This window comes from Coregonus lavaretus (genome assembly GCF_964263955.1).
Source record: "Coregonus lavaretus genome assembly, chromosome: 19".
NCBI classification, from domain to species: Eukaryota; Metazoa; Chordata; class Actinopteri; order Salmoniformes; family Salmonidae; genus Coregonus; species Coregonus lavaretus.
The window spans coordinates 36,743,601-36,757,135 of NC_140006.1; the positions used below are offsets into that span (position 1 = coordinate 36,743,601).

The 13,535-nt window shown below is 41.1% G+C and overlaps 1 protein-coding gene across 1 annotated transcript in view; it reads right to left on the reverse strand.

Moving 5' to 3' along the window:
- The window catches only part of LOC311147154 (phosphatidylinositol 3-kinase regulatory subunit gamma-like), a 57,998-nt gene that overhangs the window by 17,061 nt on the left and 27,402 nt on the right, over window positions 1-13,535 (reverse strand). The gene's annotated exons all lie outside the window — the stretch shown is intronic.

The following is a 13,535-nucleotide window of genomic DNA, read 5'->3' on the forward strand; positions in this document are numbered from 1 at the left end:
TGATACACTGCCGATTTTGCAGGTTTTCCTACTTAGAAAGCATGTAGAGGTCTGTAATTCTTATCATAGGTACACTTCAACTGTGAGAGACGGAATCTAAAACAAAAATCCAGAAAATCACATTGTATGATTTTTAAGTAATTAGTTTGCTTTTTATTGCATAACATACGTATTTGATCACCTACCAACCAGTAAGAATTCCGGCTCTCACAGACCTGTTAGTTTTTCTTTAAGAAGCGCTCCTGTTCTCCACTCATTACCTGTATTAACTGCACCTGTTTGAACTCTTTACCTGTATAAAAGACACCTGTCCACACACTCAATCAAACAGACTCCAACGTCTCCACAATGGCCAAGACCAGAGAGCTGTGTAAGGACATCAGGGATAAAATTGTAGACCTGCACAAGGCTGGGATGGGCTACAGGACAATAGGCAAGCATCTTGGTGAGAAGGCAACAACTGTTGGCGCAATTATTAGAAAATGGAAGAAGTTCAAGATGATGGTCAATCACCCTCGGTCTGGGGCTTCATGCAAGATCTCACCTCGTGGGGCATCAATGATCATGAGGAAGGTGAGGGATCAGCCGAGAACAACACGGCAGGACCTGGTCAATGACCTGAAGAGAGCTGGGACCACAGTCTCAAAGAAAACCATTAGTAACACACTACGCCGTCATGGATTAAAATCATGCAGCGCACGCAAGGTCCCGCTGCTCAAGCCAGCGCATGTCCAGGCCCGTCTGAAGTTTGCCAATGACCATCTGGATGATCCAGAGGAGGAATGGGAGAAGGTCATGTGGTCTGATGAGACAAAAATAGAGCTTTTTGGTCTAAACTCCACTCGCCGTGTTTGGAGGAAGAAGAAGGATGAGTACAACCCCAAGAACACCATCCCAACCGTGAAGCATGGAGGTAGAAACATCATTCTTTGGGGATGCTTCTCTGCAAAGGGGACAGGACGACTGCACCGTATTGAGGGGAGGATGGATGGGGCCATGTATCGCGAGATCTTGGCCAACAACCTCCTTCCCTCAGTAAGAGCATTGAAGATGGGTCGTGGCTGGGTCTTCCAGCATGACAACGACCCGAAACACACAGCCAGGGCAACTAAGGAGTGGCTCCTTAAGAAGCATCTCAAGGTCCTGGAGTGGCATAGCCAGTCTCCAGACCTGAACCCAATAGAAAATCTTTGGAGGGAGCTGAAAGTCTTGCTGATTAGCCTTTCAAAAATGATAAACTTGGATTAGCAAACAAAGTGCCATTGGAACACAGGAATGATGGTTGCTGATAATGGGCCTCTGTACGCCTATGTAGATATTCCATAAAAAAAATCAGCCGTTTCCAGCTACAACAGCCATTTACAACATGAACAATGTCTACACTGTATTATTTTAATTTTAAAATGGACAGAAAAATTGCTTTTCTTTTGAAAACAAGGACATTTCTAAGTGACCCCAAACTTTTGAACGGTAGTGTATATATAGTGCACAACTTTTGACTGGAGCCCTATATCCCAAATGACACCCTATTCCCTATATACAGTGGGGGGAAAAAGTATTTAGTCAGCCACCAATTGTGCAAGTTCTCCTACTTAAAAAGATGAGAGAGGCCTGTAATTTTCATCATAGGTACACGTCAACTATGACAGACAAATTGAGAAAAAAATCCAGAAAATCACATTGTAGGATTTTTTATGAATTTATTTGCTAATTATGGTGGATAATAAGTATTTGGTCACCTACAAACAAGCAAGTTTCTGTCTCTCACAGACCTGTAACTTCTTTAATAGGCTCCTCTGTCCTCCACTCGTTACCTGTATTAATGGCACCTGTTTGAACTTGTTATCAGTATAAAAGACACCTGTCCACAACCTCAAACAGTCACACTCCAAACTCCACTATGGCCAAGACCAAAGAGCTGTCAAAGGATACCAGAAACAAAATTGTAGACCTGCACCAGGCTGGGAAGACTGAATCTGCAATAGGTAAGCAGCTTGGTTTGAAGAAATCAACTGTGGGAGCAATTATGAGGAAATGGAAGACATACAAGACCACTGATAATCTCCCTCGATCTGGGGCTCCACGAAAGATCTCACCCCGTGGGGTCAAAATGATCACAAGAACGGTGAGCAAAAATCCCAGAACCACACGGGGGGACCTAGTGAATGACCTGCAGAGAGCTGGGACCAAAGTAACAAAGCCTACCATCAGTAACACACTACGCCGCCAGGGACTCAAATCCTGCAGTGCCAGACGTGTCCCCCTGCTTAAGCCAGTACATGTCCAGGCCCGTCTGAAGTTTGCTAGAGTGCATTTGGATGATCCAGAAGAGTATTGGGAGAATGTCATATGGTCAGATGAAACCAAAATAGAACTTTTTGGTAAAAACTCAACTCGTCGTGTTTGGAGGACAAAGAATGCTGAGTTGCATCCAAAGAACACCATACCTACTGTGAAGCATGGGGGTGGAAACATCATGCTTTGGGGCTGTTTTTCTGCAAAGGGACCAGGACGACTGATCCGTGTAAAGGAAAGAATGAATGGGGCCATGTATCGTGAGATTTTGAGTGAAAACCTCCTTCCATCAGCAAGGGCATTGAAGATGAAACGTGGCTGGGTCTTTCAGCATGACAATGATCCCAAACACACCGCCCGGGCAACGAAGGAGTGGCTTCGTAAGAAGCATTTCAAGGTCCTGGAGTGGCCTAGCCAGTCTCTAGATCTCAACCCCATAGAAAATCTTTGGAGGGAGTTGAAAGTCTGTGTTGCCCAGCGATAGCCCCAAAACATCACTGCTCTAGAGGAGATCTGCATGGAGGAATGGCCAAAATACCAGCAACAGTGTGTGAAAACCTTGTGAAGACTTACAGAAAACGTTTGACCTGTGTCATTGCCAACAAAGGGTATATAACAAAGTATTGAGAAACTTTTGTTATTGACCAAATACTTATTTTCCACCATAATTTGCAAATAAATTCATTAAAAATCCTACAATGTGATTTTCTGGATTTTTCTCTCTCTCATTTTGTCTGTCATAGTTGACGTGTACCTATGATGAAAATTACAGGCCTCTCATCTTTTTAAGTGGGAGAACTTGCACAATTGGTGGCTGACTAAATACTTTTTTTCCCCACTGTAGTATACTACTGAGTACTGCACAATGTAGGGAATAGGGTGTCGTTCGGTACACAGCTGGGTGATTCTTGCTAACTTGGTATTACTCTTGGTCAATTTTGAAAATACAAAACATTTTTTATTTTGTAATGGATCAAATACCATCTCAAATTATTGTCTATGTTAAATTTATCATCAGATAAAAATTTTTTTTTACACATTTTCCAAGACCACGCACAAAATAAATCTCATTACCGTAATGCTTGTAAAGTTAGAAGAAAAAAAACAACAATGCATGGTGAAAATGTTGCAAATTGTTTTAATTGCCTAAAGATACAGGAGAGTTATTACAACAACAAAGAATCATATAAAAAAATAAAATTTGATGAAGTATATTTTCATTTTAGTCAGTTCTCATTACTGTAACGTAATGAGAACGGTACTCCTCAAGCAGCTCTGGATTTCTGTCCAGTTGCTCTTTATGCAGCCCTTTTTCTTTCCTTATCTGCCAATCTTAATAACAAGACGTTTAGATTAATCAGATTGTTCTGTTTATTAGACTACTACATTATTACACAACCCCTAAAGGAGCATTACAATAAAATATTTTTAAGTTGGTCAGATGTTTTCATACCTCAAATGTAGTCTCATGGGGATAGTTCACCCAAATTACATTGGTTTCCTTTCCCTTTAAGCAATCCATGTTTTGATTTTGTTTAGCATTTATAGCACAAAACCAATGCAAGTGGATATCTCCGATAAGCTATTTCACGTTCCATGTCCAAATCATCCCAAAGTGTAAAAAATTGATTGTATAGCTCAATAAAGTTACTTTAAGATGATTTGGAAATTAAATGCAAAAAAATATAATAAAATCAGGGATATTCACAAAGTTGGAGACAGTGACCAGGTAAACAAAACCCATGCATGGATTGCTGTCTTATCTCATTCATAGACTGCTTACAGGGTAAGGAAACCAATGTGTAAATGTAGAATGTGTGTGAACTATCCCTTTAAGTCCTCATCCCAGGCCATTCATTGTGTAGATCCACCTATATGCATGGTGTTGAGGCATACAGTTGTCTCTACACAAATCACTGGCATGGGGTGTGTATTTATCTTTTGAAAAGCATGAGCTGGCGCAAACCCCAAAAAGTTCGAAGAGGTGCTGACTAACGGCGAGTAAACTGTAGGCTATACAAATAAAAACAGTCTCACCCTCTCTATATAAGCTCCCAGTAATGTATTGGGTAAACCACCAAGTCGATCGCCAAACATTTCTGTAAAAAGCCCAACGATAAAGCCTTGTGTTCCTATTTTATTTATTAGTCTCGGGCTGTTGCCAGTAGGTGCCCCCGATTCAGCTGCCCTGCGTGCCGGATAGTCGAACTGTTGCCATTTTGAACCATTTCATGTGTCTGAAGGCATAAACTCTGCCTTCCCACTGGCCAATCGGATGGCTCAGATGACCGTGTCTGCAGTAACGTAGCAGGTATTAAAAGAAAGCTACAGCAAAGTTGATACTGTTTAAAACCATGGCTAGAGAGACTGTCAACGAATACAGCAAAGAGATGCTGTTTTTATGAGTGAGTTCATGTTTAAGTTCTTACTCAGCACTGTCAACAATTTGTATTCAACACTTTCATAAGCCATAAAATGTGCATTCTTCCTATTTCCACTCAGCACTACAACAAGCACTGCAGCAGTAATGAATGAGTAGGAAAGTGTATCTATAGGCTTGCGTTGTTATTATTAGCGGTTTGGGTCTTTTTTTTTATATCAAGGGATATTTTACTTTCTCTGTTCATAGGAGTAAGAACATGAATTTGTACATGAGGCAGAAATAATTTGGTGTGACTCGAGTTTCGCCATCAGCTGGAAGACAGTGTCCCTTTTTGGTCATTGTAAGCAGAGGAAAGGGAGAGCGGAGGGATGCTGAGAGGCGGACCCTCAGTCTGCTGCTCCCTCCCTCCGCTGAGACTGACCATCAGATGCAGGCACAATCAGTAAAATAAAAATAAAACCCACATTATTTAAATGTATGCTCACTCAGCTGTGCTTCACAAGTAATACAACAACGGATATATTACCGGCGTGATCATAAAGCCTAGCTCAAATTTTGAAATGCTACTTTTTTTTTTTATGGCCCGAACAACAATGTATTGGCAGGGCAATTCAAGCAAAGCCAATATGCGGTGATAATGTATTGGGCCTATAGCTTACTGCACAAACCTCATTGCTACAGTACTGTTTTTAATTGGTTAATGTTGCACAGGCTTACGTTTTTTAATAATAATAATAATAATAATAATAATAATAATATGCCATTTAGCAGACGCTTTTATCCAAAGCGACTTACAGTCATGTGTGCATACATATTTACATATGGGTGGTCCCGGGGATTGAACCCACTACCCTGGCGTTACAAGCGCCATGCTCTACCAATTGAGCTACAGAGGACCACAAGTCGTGTTTAAAAAAAAATCTGAGTGGTAGATCTCAGCTTCAGGAGGCTGGTGGGAGGAGCTATAGGAGGATGGGCTCACAGCAATGGCTGGAATGGAATTTATGGAATCAAACGTGATTTCCATCTGTTTGATACCATTCCATTGATTCCATTCCAGCCATTACAATGAGCCCGTCCTCCCACCCAGCCTCCACTGCTCGGCTTGCATTTTGACTCAGTGATCTTGACTCAGAAAAAGTTAGTGACCAGTGTTCTACAGTTTTCCCTGTTAACACTATCAATGTTTCTCTTTACTGTGGCAAATGTGATAGAATCAATGCAATATTAGCCCCTTTCAATGCAACATTCCGAAACAAAACAAACTATGAAAACTTTGTTGTAGGCAGAATGCATCGAAGTAGGATTCTATTGCATTGACAAGCACTACTCAGCCCGTACGCCACACAGACCGGTGCGGCATAAACAATCAGAGCTGCTGTAGGCCTATATGCAAATAGACCATTGCCATATACAGTGAGGGAAAAAAGTATTTGATCCCCTGCTGATTTTGTTCATTTGGCCACTGACAAATAAATGATCAGTCTATAATTTTAATGGTAGGTTTATTTGAACAGTGAGAGACAGAATAACAACAACAAAATCCAGAAAAACGCATGTCATAAATGTTATAAATTGATTTGCATTTTAATGAGGGAAATAAGTATTTGACCCCTCTGCAAAACATGACTTAGTACTTGGTGGCAAAACCCTTGTTGGCAATCACAGAGGTCAGACGTTTCTTGTAGTTGGCCACCAGGTTTGCACACATCTTAGGAGGGATTTTGTCCCACTCCTCTTTGCAGAGATCTTCTCCAAGTCATTAAGGTTTCGAGGCTGACGTTTGGCAACTCAAACCTTCAGCTCCCTCCACAGATTTTCTATGGGATTAAGGTCTGGAGACTGGCTAGGCCACTCCAGGACCTTAATGTGCTTCTTCTTGAGCCACTCCTTTGTTGCCTTGGCCGTGTGTTTTGGGTCATTGCCATGCTGGAATACCCATCCACAACCCATTTTCAATGCCCTGGCTGAGGGAAAGAGGTTCTCACCCAAATTTGACGGTACATGGCCCCGTCCATCGTCCCTTTGATGCGGTGAAGTTGTCCTGTCCCCTTAGCAGAAAAACACCCACAAAGCATAATGTTTCCACCTCCATGTTTGACGGTGGGGATGGTGTTCTTGGGGTCATAGGCAGCATTCCTCCTCCTCCAAACACGGCGAGTTGAGTTGATGCCAAAGAGCTCCATTTTGGTCTCATCTGACCACAACACTTTCACCCAGTTCTCCTCTGAATCATTCAGATGTTCATTGGCAAACTTCAAACGGGCATGTATATGTGCTTTCTTGAGCAGGGGGACCTTGTGGGCACTGCAGGATGTCAGTCCTTCACAGCGTAGTGTGTTACCAATTGTTTTCTTGGTGACTATGGTCCCAGCTGCCTTGAGATCATTGACAAGATCCTCCCGTGTAGTTCTGGGCTGATTCCTCACCATTCTCATGATCATTGCAACTCCACAAGGTGAGATCTTGCATGGAGCCCCAGGCCGAGGGAGATTGACAGTTCTTTTGTGTTTCTTCCATTTAATAATAATAATAATAATAAGCCATTTAGCAGACGCTTTTATCCAAAGCGACTTAGAGTCATGCGTGCATACATTTTTGCAACTGTTGTCACCTTCTCACCAAGCTGCTTGGCGATGGTCTTGTAGCCCATTCCAGCCTTGTGTAGGTCTACAATATTGTCCCTGACATCCTTGGAGAGCTCTTTGGTCTTGGCCATGGTGGAGAGTTTGGAATCTGATTGATTGATTGCTTCTGTGGACAGGTGTCTTTTATACAGGTAACAAGCTGAGATTAGGAGCACTCCCTTTAAGAGTGTGCTCCTAATCTCAGCTTGTTACCTGTATAACAGACACCTGGGAGCCAGAAATCTTTCTGATTGAGAGGGGGTCAAATACTTATTTCCCTCATTAAAATGCAAATCAATTTATAACATTTTTGACATGTGTTTTTCTGGATTATTTTGTCGTTATTCTGTCTCTCACCATTCAAATAAACCTACCATTAAAATTCTAGACTGATCATTTCTTTGTCAGTGGGCAAACGTACAAAATCAGCAGGGGATCAAATACTTTTTTCCCCTCACTGTATGGATCTGTGCCATTTACTTTGAACTGGACTGTGTTTACAGCATAAGTGGTCGTGAGTAGATGCGCTTGTTTTGAGATCAAAGCAAGAGCTGCATGTAGCCACGTGTGCACATTTAGTTCATATCCTTTGCTAGTTAGTGAGTTATTATCCCAGTTATAGATCATTTGTAGTCAGCAATAGGGGAGTGATTGCTTCCTACAAGAGCACAAAACGTATACATTTCTAGACATCTTTGAAAAGCGAGTCTGGTAAAGACCTTTTTTTAATAAGCTAAGTAGCCAATAGACAGAGCGTAGCATAATTTGTCTGAATCTGTATAATAAATGGTATGGGAATAATAATGCATTTTATTTTGTAAAGTGGTTTCTTGCATTAAACACAACATTTTCAGTCACCTTGTCTGAAGGGCAAGTGGATAAACAGGTTAATGTCAAGCCCTGCATGTCTCATGGAATGTAGGCCTACATTGAACACCACACATTGGATGCTACCTTAGGCTGAATGATAGAACAGCTATTTCCATGTTAAAATGTTATGGGATGCATTTTCTCCATTGTTTTTGATGGTAGGCCACTCTGCCCTACATTATGATCAAATAGCCACAGTAGCCTACTGTGCACTGTTAAAACTGTAACTTAAAGCGGGTACAGCCTCAGTGTTCACAGTAAATGCTCACTGGAAGTTGCACAGAATTTTCAATGTTCAAGTTTGTGCTCAGCAGACCTGAAATTTTTATCAGTGCCAAAAAAGATTAAAGGGAAAATTGTTCGGCATCATCTTGTATTCATCATGACAATTCATCTTTGAATTTTTGAGTGTAATAGGGCCTCCTGTAGCTCAGTTGGTAGAGCATGGCGCTTGCAACGCCAGGGTTGTGGGTTCGATTCCCACGGGGGGCCAGTATGGAAAATGTATGCACTCACTCACTGTAAGTCGCTCTGGATAAGAGCGTCTACTAAATGACTAAAATGTAAATGTAATGTCCCTTTAACACAGTTTATACCAAGGTTGGTCAGATGTGTTAAGACCTCAAGTGTAAATGTAATGTCACGAAGAGTACACATCACTTGGCAGCAATTAGAACATCATGCTATATGCCTCAACTCCAAATGTTTGCTTTATTTTTTGTTCAGATCTCCATTAGCTGTTCAAGAAGCAGCAGCTATTCTTCCTGGGGTCCACACAAAACATAGAACATGACAAAATACAGTACACTAATTGACAGGAACAGCAACACACATTTTAACTAAGAACACTACGGCTAAAGAACAATACGACCATTTTTTTAAAGTAATAAGAAAAAGAAACTTAAGAAAAATAGACATTAATAAAACTAAGAATAATGTGTGTGTGTAGAAAGTGTGTTTTAGAGAGTGTGTGTGTGTCCGCATTTTTCCTTGGGGTTTTGTTTTATCTGTTTTTTTAAAACTGATTTTATTGCTTGCCTGAGTTACCTGAGGTGGAAGACAATTAAATATAGTCATTTCTCTAAACAGTACTGTGAGTCTCCCAGCCTCTGTTCTGGACTTGGGGACTGTGAAGAGACCCCTGATTGCGTGTCTTGTGGGGGGGGGATGTATAGGTTTTGAGCTGTGTCTTAACTGGCTGTACAGACAATTCGGTACTTTCAGCATGTCAATACTCTCTCTTAAACATTTTACATTTTAGTCATTTAGCAGACGCTCTTATCCAGAGCGACTTACAGTTAGTGAATACATATTTTTTTATACTGGCCCCCCATGGGAATCAAACCCACAACCCTGGCGTTGCAAACGCCATGCTCTATCAACTGAGCTACATCCCTGCCGGCCATTCCCTCCCCTACCCTGGACAACGCTGGGCCAATTGTGCGCCGCCCATGAGTCTCCCGGTCGCGGCAGAGCCTGGATTCGAACCAGGATCTCTAGTGGCACAGTTAGCACTGCGATGCAGTGCCTTAGACCACTGCGCTACTCAGGAGCCTTAAACACAGTGATGCAGTCAATCTCTCCTCCACTCTGAACCAGGAGAGTCTGACCTGCATGTTATTGACATTGGCCCTCCAAGAACATTTGAGGGCCAGACGTGCTGCTCTGTTCTGGGCCAGCTGCAGCTTTTCTAGGTCATTTTTTGATGCACCGGACCATACAACTGGGCAATAGTCAAGATGGGACAAAACCAAAGCTTGCAGGACTTGTTTGGCTGCATCTAAATGTTATAAAAGCAAAACATCTCTTCATCACAGACAAATCTCTCCCCATCTTTACAACAGAATAAATATGCTTTGACCATGACAGTTTAAAATCTGATATAACACTAAGGACCTTTGTCTTTAGTGGAAAAGATGAACACAACAAATCTGGAAATTATTTGGTCCTCATATTTTCCATTCATTTTGGATTGTTTGCATACACCGAGCTGGATCTACAAATCACAGATGGTCTAGGATGGGGACATTTGTTGACAGAAGACCACTTTTGATTTCTGAAAACAGACAAACTTTAGATTTTTAAGTGTAATGTTAAATTATAAAATGGTAACTCAGTGTTTCCCTATATTTTTTTTGCAGTGGTGAGACGTGAAAGGGTCATTCTTTTATAACAGATGCAACCAAACAAGTCCTGCAAGCTTTGGTTTTGTCCCATCTTGACTATTGCCCAGTTGTCTGGTCAGGTGCGTCAAAAAAGGACCTAGAAAAGCTGGTGGTGGTTGTTCAGATTTGTTATCCAGGTTTTCGCAAAAAAAAAAAAAAAAAAAAAAGTTTTTTTATAGAAAAACAACCAAATTGGATATGCTAACATTGCTTAAACCACATCAGGAGACCATTTTTTGATCTAAATATTTTTTATTCAAAAAAATATGAGTGTATTTAGCCTTTAATTCAAGTGTGCATGCACCTAGCACTGTTGTTTGGTTAGCAGTGTATATGTTGCGCACATACAGTGGGGAGAACAAGTTTTTGATACACTGCCGATTTTGCAGGTTTTCCTACTTACAAAGCATGTAGAGGTCTGTAATTTTTATCATAGGTACACTTCAACTGTGAGAGACGGAATCTAAAACAAAAATCCAGAAAATTACATTGTATGATTTGTAAGTCATTAATTTGCATTTTATTGCATGACATAAGTATTTGATCACCTACCAACCAGTAAGAATTCCGGCTCTCACAGACCTGTTAGTTTTTCTTTAAGAAGCCCTCCTGTTCTCCACTCATTACCTGTATTAACTGCACCTGTTTGAACTCGTTACCTGTATAAAAGACACCTGTCCACACACTCAATCAAACAGACTCTAACCTCTCCACAATGGCCAAGACCAGAGAGCTGTGTAAGGACATCAGGGATAAAATTGTAGACCTGCACAAGGCTGGGATGGGCTACAGGACAATAGGCAAGCAGCTTGGTGAGAAGGCAACAACTGTTGGTGCAAATATTAGAAAATGGAAGAAGTTCAAGATGACTGTCAATCACCCTCGGTCTGGGGCTCCATGCAAAATCTCACCTCTTGGGGCATCAATGATCATGAGGAAGGTGAGGGATCAGCCCAGAACTACACGGCAGGACCTGGTCAATGACCTGAAGAGAGCTGGGACCACAGTCTCAAAGAAAACCATTAGTAACACACTATGCCGTCATGGATTAAAATCCTGCAGCGCACACAAGGTCCCCCTGCTCAAGCCAGCACATGTCCAGGCCCGTCTGAAGTTTGCCAATGACCATCTGGATGATCCAGAGGAGGAATGGGAGAAGGTCATGTGGTCTGATGAGACAAAAATAGAGCTTTTTGGTCTAAACTCCACTCGCCGTGTTTGGAGGAAGAAGAAGGATGAGTACAACCCCAAGAACACCATCCCAACTGTGAAGCATGGAGGTGGAAACATAATTCTTTGGGGATGCTTTTCTGCAAAGGGGACAGGACGACTGCACCGTATTGAGGGGAGGATGGATGGGGCCATGTATCGCGAGATCTTGGCCAACAACCTCCTTCCCTCAGTAAGAACATTGAAGATGGGTCGTGGCTGGGTCTTCCAGCATGACAACGACCCGAAACACACAGCCAGGGCAACTAAGGAGTGGCTCCAGAAGCATCTCAAGGTCCTGGAGTGGCCTAGCCAGTCTCCAGACCTGAACCCAATAGAAAATCTTTGGAGGGAGCTGAAAGTCCGTATTGCCCAGCGACAGTCCCGAAACCTGAAGGATCTGGAGAAGATCTGTATGGAGTGAGCCAAAATCCCTGCTGCAGTGTGTGCAAACCTGGTCAAGACCTACAGGAAACTTATGATCTCTGTAATTGCAAACAAAGGTTTCTGTACCAAATATTAAGTTCTGCTTTTCTGATGTATCAAATACTTATGTCATGCAATAAAATGCAAATTAATTACTTAAAAATCATACAATGTGATTTTCTGGATTTTTTTAGATTTTTTTTAGATTCCGTCTCTCACAGTTGATGTGTACCTATGATAAAAATGACAGACCTCTACATGCTTTGTAAGTAGGAAAACCTGCAAAATCGGCAGTGTATCAAATACTTGTTCTCCCCACTGTAGTGTGATGTAGTTACATTGTACATGCATCAGAAACAGTTTATCATTACCGTAACTGAACTTCTAATTACCGTAACAGACAACCATATGGCATGGTAATGAGAATTGGTCATTATGGTCATGAGAAGCCCTTAGCAAATTTAGCTAACAATGGCAGAAGCCTCTATGACTCAGCAAAAACATTTACATCATAAATTAATGCTCTTTCTAATCTATTATACTATAAATAGTTTAATCAATGTTTTTGCTCAAACATCAAGTATTACACAGTTACGGTAATGACAATCTAAAATGAGTAAATGGGGTGTACGAGGACAATTATCAGATTTAAACATAATAAAAGAGAAAAGACTAGCTTACCTTGTGGCCATCTTTGATCTTCTCTTCTTAGTAATGCATTATGGGTCAAATTTTTCTAATTAAAAAACACTGTATTTTGTAAAGGAACTTTAAGAAATGCTACGGTAATGAGAAACACGTGATCGTTTTTTTGTCTAAAATATGACTAATTTGTAATGTACCCAGAAATGATAACGGTCTTTGAATATGTATCACTTTAAACAATATTTCATTGGTTTTAATTAAATATGTTAGTTATTTTTATAAATTAAATGCATGTAAAGTCCTACAAAATGTACATTACAGTAATGAGATAGAGTAAATGTTTTAATAAAAAAACACAAAAATAAGATTTAAGAGCCAGAAACCAAGCATAGTGAGCATTAACACGATAGTAAATTATTTACGTTTTTATAGAGGCTATATAGCTGAATTCATCACAGACATGGTTTCAGTTGGTTCCATGAGAATCACCCAGCTTCAGTCTAGACGACTGAAGAGTCTGAGAGGCCATTGGCAATGAGACAACCTATTCTCACAAATGTTTGTGAATGTTTCCTCGAAGGAGTGGAATTATTGAACGTGCGATGTACATGAAATGAACATGTGTAATGGGCATGTCGTAGAGCGGCCCAAAATGTTAAATTGACACGTGTATACTGTACTTCATACAATTTAGTGGTATTGTGGGTAGAGTGGGACGAAAGGTGTGTGTGCCCCGCCTTTGTGCCTGTGCATGGCTGTGTGTGTACTGTTATGTGTGTGTGTGCACGGTTATTTGTGTATGCACTTCTCTGTGTGTGTCTGTATGTGTGAGTCTGTGTGTGTATGTAGGGGAAAACCGGGACGAAAGTAACACGCTTTTTTCCTAATTACTCAGATCTATGGAGTTAGCGATAC